This window comes from Eulemur rufifrons, chromosome 1, assembly GCF_041146395.1.
Source record: "Eulemur rufifrons isolate Redbay chromosome 1, OSU_ERuf_1, whole genome shotgun sequence".
Lineage (NCBI taxonomy): Eukaryota > Metazoa > Chordata > Mammalia > Primates > Lemuridae > Eulemur > Eulemur rufifrons.
The window spans coordinates 91,173,421-91,193,226 of record NC_090983.1 but is presented as its reverse complement, the minus strand read 5'-3'; the positions used below and the strand labels follow the sequence as shown (position 1 = coordinate 91,193,226).

The following is a 19,806-nucleotide window of genomic DNA, read 5'->3' as shown; positions in this document are numbered from 1 at the left end:
ATTCTGGCAGAGTTTTGACCCAGCCTTCATCCAAAAAAGCCCCTTATGTAAACTAGAATCTTATTTTAGAATGATTGGCATATTGTAAAATCAAATATTTTTGTATTGCTGCTACTAGGTTGCTAATTTGGAAAAAAAATAAACTGTCAAAAGTTTATACACAAAGCATATTAAATGCTTAATATAAAAGCTCAAACTTCAATCCTTTTATAATTTTTTAACTCTGAAGGTACCATCAATGTAGAACACTTTAATTACTATTCTACAGTATTTGCAATGTATTTTATAGTTATAAAATTTACTTCACGTGACTTACAGTATTATTTTTTTTAATTTTAAGTCATTGACCATTAAATTTAGTTCTATTGTGAATGAAAGAGGAGAAAATGAATTTATCTTGAGATACAATCTTTTGCAATGTAATTCCCCCACAAGGGAAGAAATCTTGATCTGTTTTCTTCTCTTCACACATTTACCTCAATGGCAAGGATAGTGTCTTTCGCACAGTAGATGCTCAATTAAGTATTGATCAGATTAATGAATGAAGAAGAGAAGTTAGGTACATTAAAACTAATAAGGGTTGTAATATCACTGATTTAGGAAATTCTAAGACATAGATAATCATGTATATGGATGTACTTCCTAGAATTTATGAAGGTGATATCATCATGTTGTGTGTTTTTGTTCTTTTGTTTTCCATTTTCATGTGTAAAGAACAATGCCAAGGTATTAAAGAAATACTTACTGTGTAACTTTCCTTGTAGTTGAATCAGAACAAGTTGCCAAGGCTGGAAACTTCTTACTACAGAGAGAGCAGTTTGAACATCCAGAACATCCAAGCTTTTCCAAGGCCTAGATATTCTCCTGGGATCCCATTGATGACAGAGTACATGTGACATATTTTTGTTGACTGCAATAGACATCTCCTTGTTTTATTGTATGAAGGAGCATTCTGGTTCTTCATTCACCAACCTGTCAGATATCCTGGTACACTTCTATAAATATTCTGAAATGTAGTAGAGATGGACTGATTGGATTGTCTGAGTACATACACTTAACTCTTCCTATATGCTCTCTTATGATGACTCTGTGTGTGTATATATATTTTACACACATACACAAGCATGTGCATTTGTGCACACATGAAAACACATAAAATTAATTTACAATTATATGGAAAGAAACAAGTAATTCCAAAATTTATGGAAATGTAGAAAGGATATAAAGTTGTTAATACAAGATAAACAAGAACAGAAAAAGCATAGCCCAAAGATGATGAGTAGAAAACTACTGAAAAATAAAATATACTAACTTCACAGTGGGGAACCACAAAGCATGAGAGGGAGCACTAGGTCAGTTATCACAATAATTAATTAAAGAAAAAATTGTAATCAGCTGGTCAAATGGGTCCAACTTCTTTCTGTCCCCAACCTCTACTACCAAATGCCAACCTAAAACTCAAAAGATGTACCCTAAATGAAGTAAGCTACCTGCTTGGGGTCAGTTTTAGTTCAAACAGAGAACAATGGGAAGAAGGACAGAGCCTGAGGAAAATCTGAACGTGCTGAGGAATGGAGTGGGGAGGTGGGGGAGAAGCTGTTTTGTTCATGTAAGAAAATTTACTTAAGTTTTCAGTGCCAAAAAATATTACTCATGTTGGCTGCTAGCAAGTGTCCTCAGCTTTGCTGCCAGCTTCATACCAATGGACCATAAAATGTAAACTGAAACCATTACTGACTTTTTACACCCAGCATTTAATCATCCCTTCCACTTAAACCCATATCAATGATCTAAACCAATCACCAAGAATCATAAGCCACGTGAGGAAAATAAATAGCATTAAAGAAAAGAAACAAAGTAAAGAAAACAGCTAAGATGCTAGGAAAAAAATGCTAAAATGGAAATTCAGGAAATAAAAGATATTTTAATAAAATCTCTATAGTGATTAAGAGAAATTTGAGAGATTATTGCATCTAGAAAGCAATAGTAAAGATTACAAAAATGAACCAATCAGAAAGAAAGATAGACAAGTGGAGAAATATTGTCTAAATTAAGAATAATTAATATAAGGCTTAAAAATGAAATGAAGTAAATCAAATTCAAACAGAAAATTAGAATACCAAGACAAGGAAATTACAGACAGCAATTTTTAAAAAATGTGATAAAAAGTTAGGAGACACGCAGGATTGATCTAAGAGGACTAATGTGTTTTTAATAGGAGCACAAATCAGTGGCAGAGTGAGGATTTGCAGACCTTCAAGCTTCAGAACTGAACCTAAAAATACTAAAACACTTCCAAGGCAGGAAATATCTTTACAAAAAAAAAAAAATGGAAAATCATGTTGACATTTAATTAGCAAATTGGATGGTGAAAGGCAATGCTGCAATATTCTCAGAGATTTGAGGGAAAATTATTTTGAGACCAGCCAATCCGCTATCTGTGATATGAACAGAACATATGAACTGTTGATTTTGAAGACATAATAAAAGTTTAGAACTTGCAAAGAATAAGAAATTTAAAATAAATTTAAAACCCATAGACCCTCTCTGAAAGTTACCACTAAAAGATTATACTATAGCACAAGAAAATAATATAAGAAAAATATAAAATTTTAAAAGTAGCAATGATCAAACAAATCAATAATATATATAGTTAATACTTTGAATATATAAATAATGCATACATAATGTATATTATTTATACTTAAAATATACTTATGTGATAATGCATACATGATACATAAATAAACATTTATACTCAAATAAAAAGCAAAGAAATTATCACTTGCAACAAAAAAATAATCCCCGATGAGTTCAACATAAGAGATGTAGGAGGCAGGAGGAAATGACGGTGTCCTAGGTTATCTATCATCAGAAGGAGAGATAGATTTAGGAGTAAGCAGATGAAGGGATAACTGATTAGTCCTAGTGGTTAAGAAAAAATATATAAGCACTAGAAGAGAAATTAAGCACTAGAAAAATAGTTGGAGGATATTAAGGAATTATCTAAATAAAATTTGCTGATTATCAAATTATTAAAGAAATAAAAAATACACACATGATCTTACTTTTATAAGACTCATCTAAAATAAAATTTGAAAAAAAAAATAGGAGAAATAAAACACCACTTCCACCTTAGGAGGACACTTTAAGAAGGCAACATCTATGAACCAGAGAACATGCCCTTCCCAGACACTAAGTCTACCAATACCTTGATCTTGTACTTCTTAGCCAACAGAAGTGTGAGAAATTTAAACAGTCAAGCGAACTCAACCTGGGTAATCATGGCAGAAAGCAGGTTTGATCCCTGTGAATGTGTTTATTCTCATGAACGTGCAATGAGAAGGCCGATTAATCTGTTGTGGCAGTCCCAGTCCTACTGCAGGGATGTAGAATGTCTTCAGGAATTACCCGGATCCTCTGATGATAACAGCATCAGTGTTACTATGACCTTGATGGCCTGGAGAGTTATTGTGGTGATCTTATTCTTACTGAGAACCCCTAATCTAAGAGGATCCACCTACCTGGAAAGCCAACCAGTATTCAGAATGGATAAGATCCACCAGCTCCTCCTGTGGACTAACTTTGTGAGATGGGAAGCGAAAATAGTTAACACTCTGCATTATCAAAGGAACAGAGATGACCAGAGTACCCTTAACCCCATTAGAACTGTTTTGTCCTTTTACATCTGCAATGTGAGATGGTATCATTTTTGTGAGTTTCTATAAATTTCACTTGCAAGCTTATTTTTGCTTCCTATGTTATCATCATTCCTACTTATTGTATATTTGAGTAAATGATTATTTTCAAAAGTTACATGGGGCTTTTTTGTTTCCCTAAATGTAAACATTCCACTCATTTGTTTGTAACTGTGATCATAATTTTTGTGATGCTTTCTGGCCTGATTGAAGGACATTTGAGAGCCCTGAACTTAAATACTTTAAATAGTTTTGATAGGTTTTTAAATTGCTTATTTTCAAAAGGTATTTACAATGTTATTTGGGATTGCCTGAGATTGCACGGAGGAAAATTAAAACCACACTGCATTTACATTTCCTTTGGTAGTTTATTTGTGGGTGGAAGTTTTCTCTAGTTCTTGGGATTGAGGCAGCTCTTAGAATATTTTAAAAATTACAGCCCAAGTCTGTATCATCCATTTCAGTTAGCCTATCTGGTTACAATAGGAGGAAAAAAGAAATGAAATGGTTGTTTATTAATTGTTTTACTCCCATTAAAAATGTCTCATGTCAAGAAAAGTTTAAATAAACATGATTGATCAGTGTGGCTAATGATTTACAGTCCATTATTTGACATTTGTAAGTCACTTACAACAGCCATACAAGGTTCACGAGAGGAGAAAACATTAATTCTTTCTGCCTTTGGCTGGTACAATCTATAGAGTAATAATTTGAGCTATAATTTATTTTTTAAATGCTTCTTTGCTTCTTGAGAAGCTTCTTTCCTGTTCTAACACTTCCCTGTTAAAATGAAACTATCTTAAAGCTATATTAGGGTCTGTTAGGTGACTGACATTTGGATGCCTATTAACTTGTTTACTCCGTTTCTTTTACTTGAAGAAAAATTTTAAGTTTTTATTTTTCTGATTTATAAAAATTCTTAATGAATTCTTGGTTTATTCCAAGGGAATAAGAGGCAAATGAGAAATAATCAAGGACCTTTTTTTCATCCCTTATCATTACCTGTTTGGTAATGGGAGAGACTGAGATGGGAAAACACATTAATATGAGTGAAATTTTGAAATGTATAAAAAAGTAAAAGCTTGCAATGTTTTGTTCAGTTTAGAAAACACTGAATACAAATAGCATAAAAAAGGTCTGTATGACCTATGTGGGTTATGAATATTTTTCCTAGCAAGTGATTGCAGATGATTCATGGGAGCTAGAAGATATTTGGCTACCAATGTAAGATTTTTTTTCCTTATATTAGTCTAGCTTTTCACTACATAGAGCTAATAAATTACTGGTATGAATTAAATAAATTTCTCTATATATCATTGTACTCTTAAAAATAAATAATAGGACACCAGCAAGTGCTAATGAAAAGAAAGCTAATGTTAAAATTTTAATAAAACATAAAACAGAATTTAACTCTAGAGTGAAATTTCATATGAACAAAACATAATACTCACCAAGAAAATATAAATCATTAACCTTTAAATATGTAAGACTAAAGTTTCCAAATATACAAAGCAGAAGTAGGAAGTGAGAAATTGACAATTCCAGAAAATCATTGGTAGAATTCAATGTGGAATTTTCAGACATCAGCAGAACAAAGGAACAAAGTAATAAATAAAGCAGTGGAGAATTTGAATGACACAATTAAGATATTTTATTCATTTATTCAACAAATGTTTATTAAGCACTCACTATACAGCAATTACTCTTCTGAGTGTTATGATTGTTAACATTAAAAAAAAAACCTTAAAAATCTGTCCTCTAAAGATTTTACATTCTTCTTCTTTTGGGGAAAGACAAACAATTGAAAAGAATAAATTAAGCATGCCACATAATATAAGATAGTAAGTATTTGAACAAATAATAAAAGTCATCCTGGGTGAGCAAATTGCAATTTCACATGAGGTCATTAGGGAGGGACTTCCTAAGAATGAGAAACAGTGTGTAAATACTTAAAGGAAGAGTAAGAGTGAAAGCCAATGGGGGATCTGGAGTAGAACAGTTACAAGATCTTGTTTACATTAAATTGTATGATTGAGTAATTTGGCAGGTAAAAAAAGAGATTGAATGGAGATAAGGGTGAGAGAAGGGGACCCAGTGGAAACCTGTAGCAAAAATCCACATAAGACATGATGGTGGCTTGGACCAACTTGCAGCAGTGGAAATGGTTAAAAATAGCCAAACGCTAGATCAACTTTGAAAATAACACAAAGAGGATATACTGACAGACAGGATGGGCAGTATACTTGATTTTCTGTATTTATACCTGAATGTTCCTAATTCATATATCAATATTTATCAGTCTACAATTTTGTGGTTAATAAGAGGAATTCAAATTAACTTCAAATATTTATAAATGCATAAGAAAGAATATTGATATATAAAACTAAAATACTTCATAAATTGAAAAATATATTTTTTAAATAACAACCTACATTTGGTCATCATACTAAAAATTAAGAAGTAACAAACCAATTGTAAAAAAAATTATATAAAATGTTTTCTATAAAAAAACACTGCTCTGAATAATTTGAAAGATAAGGATAAAATAAAAGTAAATGAGTGGCAACAAAAGCACAGCACAACAAAACCTCTGGGATACAGTTGAAGTACTGAAGAAGTATTCAGAGGAAATTGAGTGTTATTTTATTACAAAGTAAGAAAGACTAAAATTAAATTTTCACAAGAGAAAGATGAAAAAGAAAGAGCCAAATAAACACAAGGTAAGAACATGATAAAAGATTTAAAAACAAACAAAAAATTTTCAAATACCACTACAAAAAATTATTAATATAACTAAAAGCTGGTTATTTGTAAAAACTCATAAATTTTTAAATGTGAAAATTTTTATTTCTGTTGAAGAACAAAATGATGAAATAAACAACCAACAACAAATTAAAAATAATTTTAGATATATAGGTGATCAAATAATTAAAAGCATGTACAAATTAGCATGATGTGTTTGAAAATTTAGACTAAGTACATATTTTTGTGGTGAAATATCAATGAACAATATATATTCAAAAGAAATAATAAACAAAGAAAAAAAGAATAAATTTAAAGATGGTGAAATACCCTTGTGTTAAACAGAATAATGGCCTACAGAAGATGTTCACCTATAATCCCTGGAACCTGTGAGTTTGAATGAATTAAGTACCAGATGGAAATAAGGTTTCTAATCAGACAACTTCTAAAATAGAAAGATTCTAATAGATTATCCAAGTGGGGCTAATACAATCATAGGAGTCCTTCAATGTAGAAGAGGGAGGAAGAAAAGTTGACAGTTATAGTGATGGTTAGAATGATGGTGCATGAAAATAATTGATCTAGCCACTGTTGCCTTTGAGGATGGAAGATGCCCATGCCCCAAGGAATGCAGGCTGGAGAATGAAAGGGAACCGATGCTCCCCAGAGCCTCCAGGAGAAATACAACCCTTGATTCTAACCCAGTGTTACTTTAAGCCACCAAGGTTATGGCAATTTGTTACAGCAGCAACAGGAAACTAATGGAACCCATGACAAAAGCACCAGGTCCATAGGGTTAGGATGTAAATTCTATCATTCTCAAGAGATAGTTAATAACATATAATTTGTTCCAAAGCCCAGAAAAAGCTGCATAGTACTCTATATTATTCTAAAAGAACCTTTACAGAGTGATCATGACAACCTAACAAAGTGGACAGAATGAAAAATAAAGGAAAAAGGGAAGAGAAAGGGGAGCAGAAGGGAAAAGAAATAAGAAAGGAAGATAAAGAAAGAAAAAAATATCATCCAAGTTCACTAATAACATACGTAGTTGAAAAAAATAACACATTGAGTGCGGTTTACTACAAAGTACAAAGATGCTTCAATATTCAGAACTTTATTAATGAAATTCATGGCATGAAGAAATTAAAAGATTAAAATATTTTCACATAGACATGAAAAAATATTTAAAACTTCAACAAACATTCCTGAGATTAGACCCCCACAAAAAAGGTAGACTCAAAAGAAAATGTCAACATTGAGAAATATATGGTAATTTAAAAAAGGAAACTACAGCAACCATTTATTACAATGCTGATATAGTAGAAATTGTCCACTGAAGTCTACAGGCGGAAAAGTTTGAGTGCTATCATTGCTAGTAGGATCTATTTTACTAGAGCTCCTTGTGAATAACATAAAATAAATTATTAAGTTGTATAACTTTGGAAGAAAGTCAGAAAATTGTTATTTGAAAAGCCATAGAAGAAAATTCCATATTAAAGCTAATATGAAGTGTGGTTATTGGACCAACCCATTTATAAATAAATCCAAAAATATACATGTAAAGAAATATAATTAAAAAATGGATTAAGGATATGAGCTGGAAATAATATAAGAAAAATAAAAATCAACCATATGAAAAAGATTCTTGATTTTCCAGTTTTTAAGGAATGTAATTTAGAAGAAATGGTTCCCACCCATCATTTTGTCAAACATTACAAAGTTTAATGTACTCATTCATTTGCAAGGGTGCAGCAATTTCTGATAGAAATTTATATTCCAAATATCTATTCATAAGGTAATATCTAAATAACTTACAGTATACCCATATTCTGTCACAATTTAGCTGTTTAAAAATTAGATCTGTATGAACTGACATAGAGACATTTGAAAGTAATAAAAGCAAGGTTCAAAGTCATATGTGTATGTGTATAAAGATTAATATATAAAGAACTGCCCTGAAGAATACACAAAAGCATTCATGGTGCTCATCAATGAAAACAGGAAATCAGATGGAGGGAATAAGTAAAAGAGCTTTGAATTTAACTTTCATATAATTCTCTACTGCTTGCATTTTCTGCAAAAGTATTGATTTCACATATTTTTGGTATAATAGGAAATTAATGTCTAAAGATAATTAACATTAACACTGCCCTGGTGTTCATGATCCAACCAGGAAAGAACGAACATTCTAGGCATAATAACAGAGAGAAATTAACAAAGAGAGTTGGCTGCACAGTTGATGGAAGGGCTGGGGAGCCAACAGCAGACAGTGAGTCAATCCAGATTTCCAACTATAGAAAGTCACTACTTCATTAGGGCCAACAGAAGAAAGAAAAGAACAGTATTACTAGATCTCAGGGGATGGAGTCCCCCTGTAGAAACTGAAATAACCACAGGAGACGTTTGTTGCTGTTGCAGAGGAGATGCTGCATGGCCATAGGTATTGCCTAAGGCACACACACTGAAAGGTACACGCCCCAGGTTTTTCTTCTTCCCCCTCTGTGTCCCTTTCTGAAATTGCCCATCAGTGTCTCTCATTGGCAGCAGCTGATAGAGTAACCTAGAAAACAGCTCCCGGGGAGTCATCCCACCTGGCTCACCTAGCAAAACATGAGAACGATCAGGAAGAGGAGAGTAAAAAAGGCCTGGACAGACTCAAATACATATGATGTGCCTAATCCTTTTTTTATGATAAAAACTGATATTCATAATCTTGCAAACCAATATTTATATTGAACACTTAGTAGCAGACATGCAGAATTTTCAAGTGGAAGAAATCTAGTACTCAGAATGTCAGCGAACATCGTCTTCTTATATCTCTAACACAATAAAAAACATCTATAGATGTCATATATATGCCTACTGGTATGAATATTTCTCTTCTCCATTTCTAATATGGAGTGAGACTTCAGAATTTGTATCACAAAAACCAGCTTTAAAATATTTAATACCTTATTCAGAAGTTGAGAATTCTAACAGTATAAGAACTAGCAATGATTTCAGTCAAGTAGACATCTAATGTGTTCTCACTTGATTCACATTACTGAAATTTCTGATTTCCCTCATTCCAGGGTTAGATTATTATGTAAATTATTCTGTGAGGAAGCCTCACATAAAGGCCATAAGTGTTTCGAGAGGAAACAGCAGGCTCTTGAAAAACCTATGGAAAGCCTAATTGAATCTGGGGGAATACTTGCCTGATTAGGTTATTTTATTGGACTCTGAAGTTGTAAGAATGATGGCTTCAATCATTCAAAGTGAATAGAGACAGAAGAAGGGAAAAAAGTCATTTTGAAAATACAAATTGTACTAACTTGCTCATTAATTATCAAGAGGCTATAATCAGGAATACCATTTTGAACACTGAACACTTTAGGCTAAAAGCAGACTGTTTACATCATACTTTATGGTGTGACAAGTAAAGTCTTTACCTGAGAGGTTCCAATCAAGGAATGCCTTGGTCAATTTCTTGTTACCATAACCATGAGCTATGTCGGACTTTTCACTAATCTCTACTTCAAGCTGTACCATGCAAATCTACCCTGCAAGGGATGTGGAATTAATTTTGCTAAATTATCACTTTCACAAAGATGTTTCTTTATAAAAGGATCAGTATGAAAATCTTCAGCCTAGTATTCAAGATACATCATGAATCTAGCCATGTCTTTATTTCCCATTTACTGTGGCTCACCACTAAAGCCACAGTATAAAACTCGTTGTTACCTCCATACATGCAAAGATAGTCCTATACTTTGATCAGCATTTCTCCCCATTTTTTACCCTTTCAAAAATCTTTACTTAACATTCCAAGAGGAAGATACTGTGCTAGATTTAAATAAGCCAATTTATATCCTAAACTTCCTTCCAGTCCACCCCAGTAGACTTCTTCAAAGATTTTAGATACATCCTGACTTAGATGAACACCATTAGTTTTATTCATAACTTATGTGCATCTAGGTATGTTCTAAACTCTTCCAAGATGTCCTGGAAAATGTTTTCTTGTAGTTGTATTCAACTTGCTTGATTTTACTTGGATAGCTATTACTGCCTCAAAGCATTTGTTCATGAGCAAGGCCTCTTATTCTCTTTGGCTCTTCCATTTTTCTTAATATGGTACAACACTACAGTATTGGCAGTGCATTCCATATTTGAAAACATCTCCTTATTTTGTGATTATGTTCCAGAAAATATCTATAAACCAAATTCTGTTTCGTTTTCCCTCTATTTGGCTTATGTTATAATTTCAGGGCAGCTATCATCTGATTTTTCTCTCCCAGCTTTAATTGACAATGCTACCTTCTCTAAATCTGTTCTTTCTCTATAACTTAGCCATTTGAAGTCAAAATATCTGTTAGTTAACTCTGCTATTAATAGTTATTTTAATGCTGGAAGACACTAGGTAAGCTGGCTACCTAGGAAATTCTGCAAAAAAAAAAAAAAAAAAAAATAACCAATGTAAAGAATTATTCGTTTATTTTAAAAATGTAATTAGCAACAGAAATTCACAATAGTCCTTTGCTCTAATTGACTAGTCCTACAGATATCTAAACTATCTTTGCAACCTTAATTTTATACTCTAGGTTTGGATACCATAGCAAGCTCCCATGCAATGAAGAGTAAAACATGCTCCTCTCTCTCTCTCATCACTATTCTGCAGCATCCTGCAGCTTATAGATGCTTAGGAAACCTCCAAAGAGAAAAAACAGTATGACATCATTCATCATGCAATAAGATGATGAGAAATTCTCCCTTGCTCATATGGAAATATTAATAAGAACAAAGACTGAAGCATCAATTCCTTTGAATACAAAGGTGAATTACACAGTCTCATGAGGTGAATACTTAGTGAGACAAAAAGATAAATGTTTTCACATGTGGAGCATTGTGCCATGCACTTCTTACAGCCTAGAAGTTTTCCCCTCGGTTTTCCATCTGGTCTGTTTATACAAATACAGGATTCAAACTTGTTCAATTCTGATTGGTTAAAACACTCAAGCTGTGACTGGATGGATTCCAAGATCAAAACCAGAAGTCTCTGTCCGATGATTCTTTCAAATGACAGGTGGGGGTGTGGGCAGGGGTTCTGGCCACAGTTTATTTTGACTCTAGTTACAGGAACTGTTGAAGCTCAGGGATGTAAAGCAGGATGTTTGTGAAGGGCTGCTTTTCCCAAGAACCCAGGGCACATGATCACTCTTTCTCACCCGGCTATGGGTGCTTTGTTCTGCTTTGAAATTTAGATCATCTCTATTAGCCACAGGGAGTCCATCTTGTCTAGAGAGCTTGGGGTCTTATTTTAGCTTTCTTTCACAAAATATACACATATATGTATATAGAGAGATATGGGTGTGGGTATATACACACATAAATATACATATAAGTATGTATGTGTGGATGCATATATACATACATATATATATATATAGAGAGAGAGAGAGAGAGCGCGCGAACACACACCTATCCCCACTCATTATAGTAAAAATAAAATAAAGGTATTTCCTCTGTTGCAGCCATGACAAGGATCCTGTGATTTACCTGATTACACCTTTTAATTGCCTGTGTTTTTACCATCCTTGCTCTTTAGTTTATTAAGATCCTTAAAACAGTAGTAATAATTACTATCTCCAAATTTCCTCCTTCTCATTATCCTATTTCTGTTCTAGCCAAAGTCACCACAGACCTCAAACACAACAATCCAATGTCCTTTCTCTGTCCCAGCCTCTTGCAGACTTTGTAGCACTTTTTAAAAACCCCTTTTCTCTTCTCTTTCTTAACGTGACTTTCTCCTGGTTTTCTTCCAATCTCACTTTTAGTTTTATGGACAGTTTTGTTGATGTTGCCTGCTTGATTTCTACCTATTGGGGTCTTCTAATATTCATTTTTGACATTTTCTTATAAGGTTATTGCATCTAGTCTCATGGTTTTAAATACCATCTGTATGCCAATACCTTTACTTATCTTGAACACTGACATCTCCAATGAGGTCAGTGCATATTTCATATCTCTATGCATTTTTTTCAAAATTTTTCTCCACAAAGCTTGTTTTATTCTCCCTGAATCTTCTTTAATTCAGCTTTTTTTCTGACAGCCTTTATCCAAATAATAAATCTGTTCAATCTCAGCTTTAAATGTTGCTCCCAATATATTTAACTCTTGCCATCATCACTCCTACCATTCAAATCACTCCACCATCATCTCTCGCTACTGCCATAACTTCCTAATTGATCTTTGGATTTTTCCATACCTGGATCTCTGTGGCCATTGTCTCATTATAGTAGCCTACAAGATTTTAAAGCCTACATCAGGTCAGTTTACGCATCCACCTAAAACCCTCAAATGGTTTTTTCACTGCTGTCATTGCTTTGGAATGGGCTGCTCACAGACTTTGCTTTTTTTCTTGTCAGCTCACATGTTTCTCTTTCAGAGAAATCTTCCTAACTACCCTCTACTCTTTGGGATCTCTTAGTCTTTCCTTTTAATATCATTAAATTTTTATTTTGTTTAAGAGTTCAAATCACTATCTGAAATTATCTTGTTCATTTATTACATTTTTCTTATCCTCCCCCACAGTGTAAACTCGTTCATAACAGTGGCATTGCCTGTCTTATTCAATACGGCATTCCTAGTGTGATGGTACAAAGAGCATGTGTGATAAATACTAATTAATTGTTTAATATCAATAAAGTGAGTAAATGCTCTTGTATTTTTCTTTCTTTTGTAATTATATCTTTTTAGCCGAGTAGGCTTTCCCATTATTAGTTTTCATCTAATAACCGATCCTAGATTGAGAGACCGTATCAAAGTGCTGAGAGTAGGGAGTGAAAAAGCACCTGTATCCACATTGGTGCTGTAACAAATTCACTCCTATCTCCTAACTCAGATTCACTCACTCAGTCCGGCATTCTGTTTTTCTTTCATTTTCCATTTTATTTCATACATTTAACTCTTTTACACATCTATAATTACTTTTATGTATAGTGTAGAGAACTATATTTTTAAATAGTGAATGATTTTCACAATATCATTTATTGAGGGAAACATTGGGCCCTGAAAAAACTAGTCTATGTTGAATAAAGATATTTGGAGGTGATCAGAACAGAGATATCTCTAAAACTGAGGGGGCAGATGAGCTCTCTAAAGAAAGTGTTCTGGGTGTGAAAAGCAGATGCCCTTGGGAAGCGTTTCTACTCAAATTTCTTCTTTATTTTGGGACATATTTCAGTTTTCTATTTCATCCTATTTTTATATTTATTCTTTATGCAAATATTATTATGTGAGAAATATGCTATGTGGTGTTTTAATTGCCAAACTTTTTTTATGATTTTCAATTATTTATTTATCGATGCAGACTCAAATATCATATGGTCACATCATCTACTTTGTCCCACAAAAAACTCTCAGTGGCTCCTATTATTACATATCTGCATGTTCTTCATAGTAAGTCAAGACTTATGAAGGATCAATAAATTTAAATGTCATTACTTCTTAAAAGATGTAACCCTGGAGGAATGTGGGGAGAGTTTCATAGACACAGGTGGTACACTTTGGGAATTGGTTCTTCTCCATTCTGGGTGAAACTGCTGAATGAGTTATTAGGTTTCCTCTGTCCCATATGAAGAAGCCATACGTTGATTAAAAAAATTTCCCAAAGCACTTGTTTTAAAATCAATTGATTCATAGTTTTGAAGATGATGTAAGAGAGGCAATCTGCACAGAGTTCATTGACTCCCCTTGTTTTACTTTACCCTCTGAAATAGGGGTGTCAGTGAGATTATGCCAGAATTGTTTCTATTTTGTACACAAAATGTTGTCTTTCTCCCTCTGGAGATAGAAAAATTTCCTGGTTCCATTTTCAATTTGTCTTTTTATATACTAAATCTTATATTTTAAGGAAATGACTGGTGTTTTTTTCCAAATGGGGACAACTTCCTATATTTCCTGTTTTTGTGTAAAAGACTATTTTTGCTTTAAAAGACTTTAAGAATACTCAAATAATACAATTGTCTATGCAAAGGGTAATCAACTGATTCAATAAATCTTTAAAGTATTTGAAGCATTTCTGTACACATATTTTTATTTGTTCCTCCAAACCTACTTATAGGGTAGGTTGGTGGATATGAAATTAGTTGAAGCAGATTTGACAGGAATTAGCGTGTTGGGGAAACACTGAGGAATTATCCAGAGGATGAGCCTTTTGACAAAACACACATCATTGTTACTCCCTTTTCCCTCCCTGCTGGAATAAAAGAAAACAAAGGTGAGAGTTGACAGTCTCAAACCTTCCTGGCACCTAGAAAGGTTAAGATCTAAGAAACAAGCTAACATGAAAAAAGAATTTAAAGCGAGAATTTTGTGTGAAGGACCACCTTCTGACTAGTAGGCAGAAAACAGCTATAAAGCCCAGAGAAATTCCCAGACATACATAAAAAAGAGTGACTGTGTTTATTTTTTTTTTCAGATTCTGTTGTCCAGGCTGGAGTGCAGTGGTGTCATCATAGCTCACTGCAGTCTCAAAGTCCTGGCCTCAAGTGATCCTCCTGCCTCGGCCTCCCAAAGTGCTGGGATTACAGGCGTGAACAACTGCACCTAAACTGTGCTTGTTTATTCAGAGCACTAGAATAAATTTGCAAAGAGGGAGTAGTGGCAATCCCCTTAGGTATTACACTTAGGTATTATGAAGGAAAAAAAGTACATGTCCTAAATTAAAGAAAAAGTGAAGAAAATTCATTTCCACCTGTAGTGCCAGCCACTCCATGACAGCTCATTTCTTCATAACCTTGGCTTTCAGTCCGGAAATGATTTATTGAAGGCTGAATTTACTTCATTATATTTGAAAGAAAACATCAAACACTCTCGCTCTGCAATGACTTCCTACACAACTCAGAAGTGGCCTCCTTTCCGTGCCTCTCCTCCACAGAGCCGCTTCATCAGCCAGCTTCTTTGTAAGAACAGCTGCGTTCATGTATGCTCAGATGTATGATTTAAAAATCAGACAATATTCAGGAAATGTCCCAGAATAAGGGTTGAATTAGCAAAATCTTTATTAATTTTAGGTGCCTGGAGTCTGTGATCCAAGCACAGAGCAAGGGATGCCAAGAAGTCAGGGGGAAAAGTGATGAGTAAACTGCTTGAGATGGACAGGAATGATCACAGAACAAAACCTGCTCCAGGAATGTGAAGATCTGTCCTGCAATGACACCGAGCCTGGGGGGTGGGGCTGTGTATGGTAATCACCATGAAGTAAACATAGGGAGGTATCCTTACAATTATGGTGATGTAATTTTGAGATAATGCTGAGCCTAGAAGATATTTTTCTTTCCTTCCTTGTGACGATAGCTTTGCTCCTGATAAAGGAAAAAAATCAAACATCTGATTCCCACTGAAAGGGAAACAGAGAGGAGAGCTATAGCTCTTCAGCAAAATATTTACCAATGCATTGAGTATATATTAAATGAGGCACTATTCTAGGCTCTAGCGGTATAGAAATGAGCAGATTTGTGCAACAGAACTTTGGACACAGAAATAAACTGACATAAAAGCAGAAACAAAAATGGAAATAAACAATTCTGTGCATATAAGGAATTACACCTATAATGAAAGCAATGAACTTGAATTAATTGCATAATTGCAGAAACAGAAATTGACAGTACTAGGATATGAACTAATAAATCTGAAGTAGCTTTAAGTAATAATGTGGTTCACTGATAAAGAATAAACACAATTTAACTGGGTATTGGATTCTAGCCTCAAAATAATATTTCCCTCAACATTTTGTTGTATTCAGTATTCCAGTCTCTGGTATTGCCTTATAGGAAGACCAATGCCATTCATTTTGATTTTTATATTTTTATATTTTATTTTTACGGTTTCAATTTTCTCCTCCCTAAAAGATTTCAATATTATCTATTTATCCCTGGTACTATAAAATTTCACAACGATGTGCCTTAATGTGGATCTTCTTTCCTGCATTGCATTTGTCCTATTTTCTTTGTAACACTAATTTTTTAATCCAGTCCAGGAATTTTTACTTTATTATTTTTGCAAAAATAATGTTTTTCTACTTTATTTTGTTAGTCAGATATTGAAATCCAAATTACTTAGTTACCTTTTCTTTTCTCTCCTAGTTTATATCTTTGACTCCATCCCCACACTTCTTCAAAAATATACCTTGGCCGGGCGCGGTGGCTCACGCCTGTAATCCTAGCTCTCTGGGAGGCCGAGGTGGGCGGATCGTTTGAGCTCAGGAGTTCGAGACCAGCTCTGAGCAAGAGCGAGACCCCACCTCTAAAAATAGAAAGAAATTATATGGACAGCTAAAAATATATATAGAAAAAATTAGCCGGGCATGGTGGTGCATGCCTGTAGTCCCAGCTACTCGGGAGGCTGAGACAGGAGGATCGCTTGAGCCCAGGAGTTTGAGGTTGCTGTGAGCTAGGCTGACGCCACGGCACTCACTCTAGCCTGGGCAACAGAGTGAGACTCTGTCTCAAAAAAAAAAAAAAAAAAAAAAAAAAAATATACCTTAAATATACTTATTTTGAACTGTTTTGTGGAATTTATTTTCTGCTATCATATTTTAACTTTCAAAAACTCCTTCTCGTTTTCTGAATGTCATTTTTATGACATTGTGTTTCTACTCCATGGTACCTCATCTTATTTCTCTGAAGATATTAAATTTTTAAATAATCTTTTGATCTCTGCGTTGTTTCTATTTCCTCTATGTTGTTTTATTCTTTGTTTTTTGCTATTTCTGTAGAATGTCTAAAACTAAAAACAATTGACAATACTAATTTCTGGTGAGGATACAGAGCAACAGGAACTCATCCATTGCAGGGGAAAAACGTAAACTTGTACAGCCACTTTTGAAGACAGTTTGGCAGTTTCTTATAGAGTAGATATAGTCTTACCATACAACCCAGCAATAGTGCTCCTAGGTTTTTTACCCATTTACTTTTAAGATTTATATTCACAAAAGTCTATGTATAAATATTTATAATAGTTTTTTTGTAACACTGGAACAAACCAAGACGTCCTTCAATAGGTAAATGAATAAACAAACTGTGGTATGTCCATACAATGAAATACAATTCAGAGTTGTCTTAGTCCATTTTGTGCTGTTACAACAAAATATCTGAGAATGAGTAATTTATAAAGAACAGACAAATATTTCTCACAGTTCTGGGAACTGGGAAATCCAAGATCAAGGTGCTGGCATCTGGTAAGGCCTTGTTGCATTCTCACATGGCAGAAAGCAGAAAGGCAAGCTAGTGGAGAAGAGCAGGTTAGCAAACTAGCTGAACGCTACTTGAAGCCTCTTTTATAAAGGTCTTAATTCCATTAATGAAGAAGGAGTCCTCATGACCTGATCACCTGTTAAAGCCACACCCCTTAATACCACCATATTGGCAACACCTAAGTTTTGAAGGGATGTATTCAAACCACAGCAAGTGGTTAAAATAATAAGCAAACAGGAAGTGCAGAGACATGGATGAATCTTAAATGTATATTGCTAAATGAGAAAAGCCAGTCTGAAAAGGCTTGATTCCAGTACATGACATTCTGGAAAAAGCCAAGCTATTGAGATTATAAACTTATCAACGCTGGTCAGGGACCGCAATGGGGAAGGGTGATCACTTGAATAGGTGAACCACAGGAGATTTTTAGGGCAGTGACACTAATTTTATATGATACTGTGATGGTAGATATATGACACAATGGAGTTTTTAAAAGTGCTAGAACTTCACACAGAAATGAAACTTAAAGTATACAAATTAAAAAAAAAAAACTCTTAGGAACTTGAGGGATCTCAGGGTATAATGCAGATTTGGACAATAGATTCTCACTGGGTTACTCCTGGGTGAAACAATCTCACTGCAGGGGTCAAGGGGAAAAGGTGCTGACCTAAGTATCTTAGGAAATGAGTGAAGTCTCTAAGACTAGAAGCAAAATAAACTGCACTGTACTCTAATTGATAAAGTCACATTGCACAGGAATATGAGTTAATTCTGAAATCGCTATACATGAAGAAAGGAATTTAACATTTAAGTAAAATGATTTTGGATGGTGGGAGCCAAGTTTATTACTGTTGGGCTAGAAGTTTCACATAAGCAAGAGGTGAAGGCTGGAATAATCCATGTGGCAATGGATTATATTTAGAGAAATTAGTACGAGCTCCCTTAGTTTAATATAGACATAGATGGCTACTTATAGAAATATTTATGTGTGTATAGAATCTGGTTAATACACACATATATTTCCTTGCTCTGGCAGCTCTAAGGGCCTAGAAGCAACAACACCCCCTGTTAGAAGGGAGTATACCTAGAATCAGATCTTTTCAAATACCAATATCTAATAACAGGGACCAGAAGTACTAAGAGAAATGACTGATTCTAGGTCTTGGGCAGGATATATACAAGATGAACCAGGAGTTCTTGTAGGGCTAGAAATTAGAGAAGTTTTAAACATATACAGAAACACATACACACACAATGATGGGGGTGTGTCAAGGGGATACAGGAGCCAACTGAATGTGCTCCCAAGAGCTAAAGCTGGAACCATTTGCATAACAAAACAAAGTAAATCAAAGTATAAAATTGATATCCATGAGTTCATGTTGATATAATAACTGAAGAAGTAAATACATGGGGAAGAATAGACAAATATCTCATGCAGAAGAATTCTAAATAATTTATCCAGATTCTACTTTCAAGGAAGTAGAACATAAATCCTCCCTCCTTAAACGTGGGCTGCACGTGGTATCTTCCAAAGAGTGCAGTGAGAAAGAGAAAAAAAGAGTAACTTCACAATGAAGAAACTTGAGAAACACTATCTCAGCCAGTGACCAAGGTTAATCTCAATAGTGAGAAGTCTGTTGATCATATGAACCCTTGAAATGTGATGAAAATGGCACTTCACTTTTCTGATCTTCCTCCCCAAAACACATGCCCCTGTCTAATCATCAGAAACATGTCAGACAAGGCACAGTTGAGGATCACGCTTCAAAACTCCTGACAAGTACCTATTCAAACTTTCAAGGTCATAGAAAACAATGAAAGTCTGAGAAACTGTCAAGGCCAAAAGTAGCCTAAGGAAATCTGACGACTAAATGTAAAACAATACCTTGGACAGAATCTTGGAACAGAAAAAGAACATTAGGTAAAAATTAAGACATCTTAATGAAGTATAGACTTTACTTAATAATAACATATCAATATTGATTTATTATTTGTGACAAAAGTTTCATATCAGTATAAGAAGTTAATAATAGGTATATGCGAATTTGCTGTACTACATAATTTTTCTATAAACTAAAGCTATTCTTAAATCAAAAGTTCTTCTAAAACTATTACACCAGGATATCAAT

The 19,806-nt window shown here is 34.0% G+C and overlaps 1 pseudogene; it reads left to right on the top strand.

The window, feature by feature from the left end:
- Positions 1-3,284: 3,284 nt before the first annotated feature.
- On the top strand, positions 3,285-3,583 carry LOC138386773 (small integral membrane protein 14 pseudogene; annotated as a pseudogene).
- Positions 3,584-19,806: the final 16,223 nt, after the last annotated feature.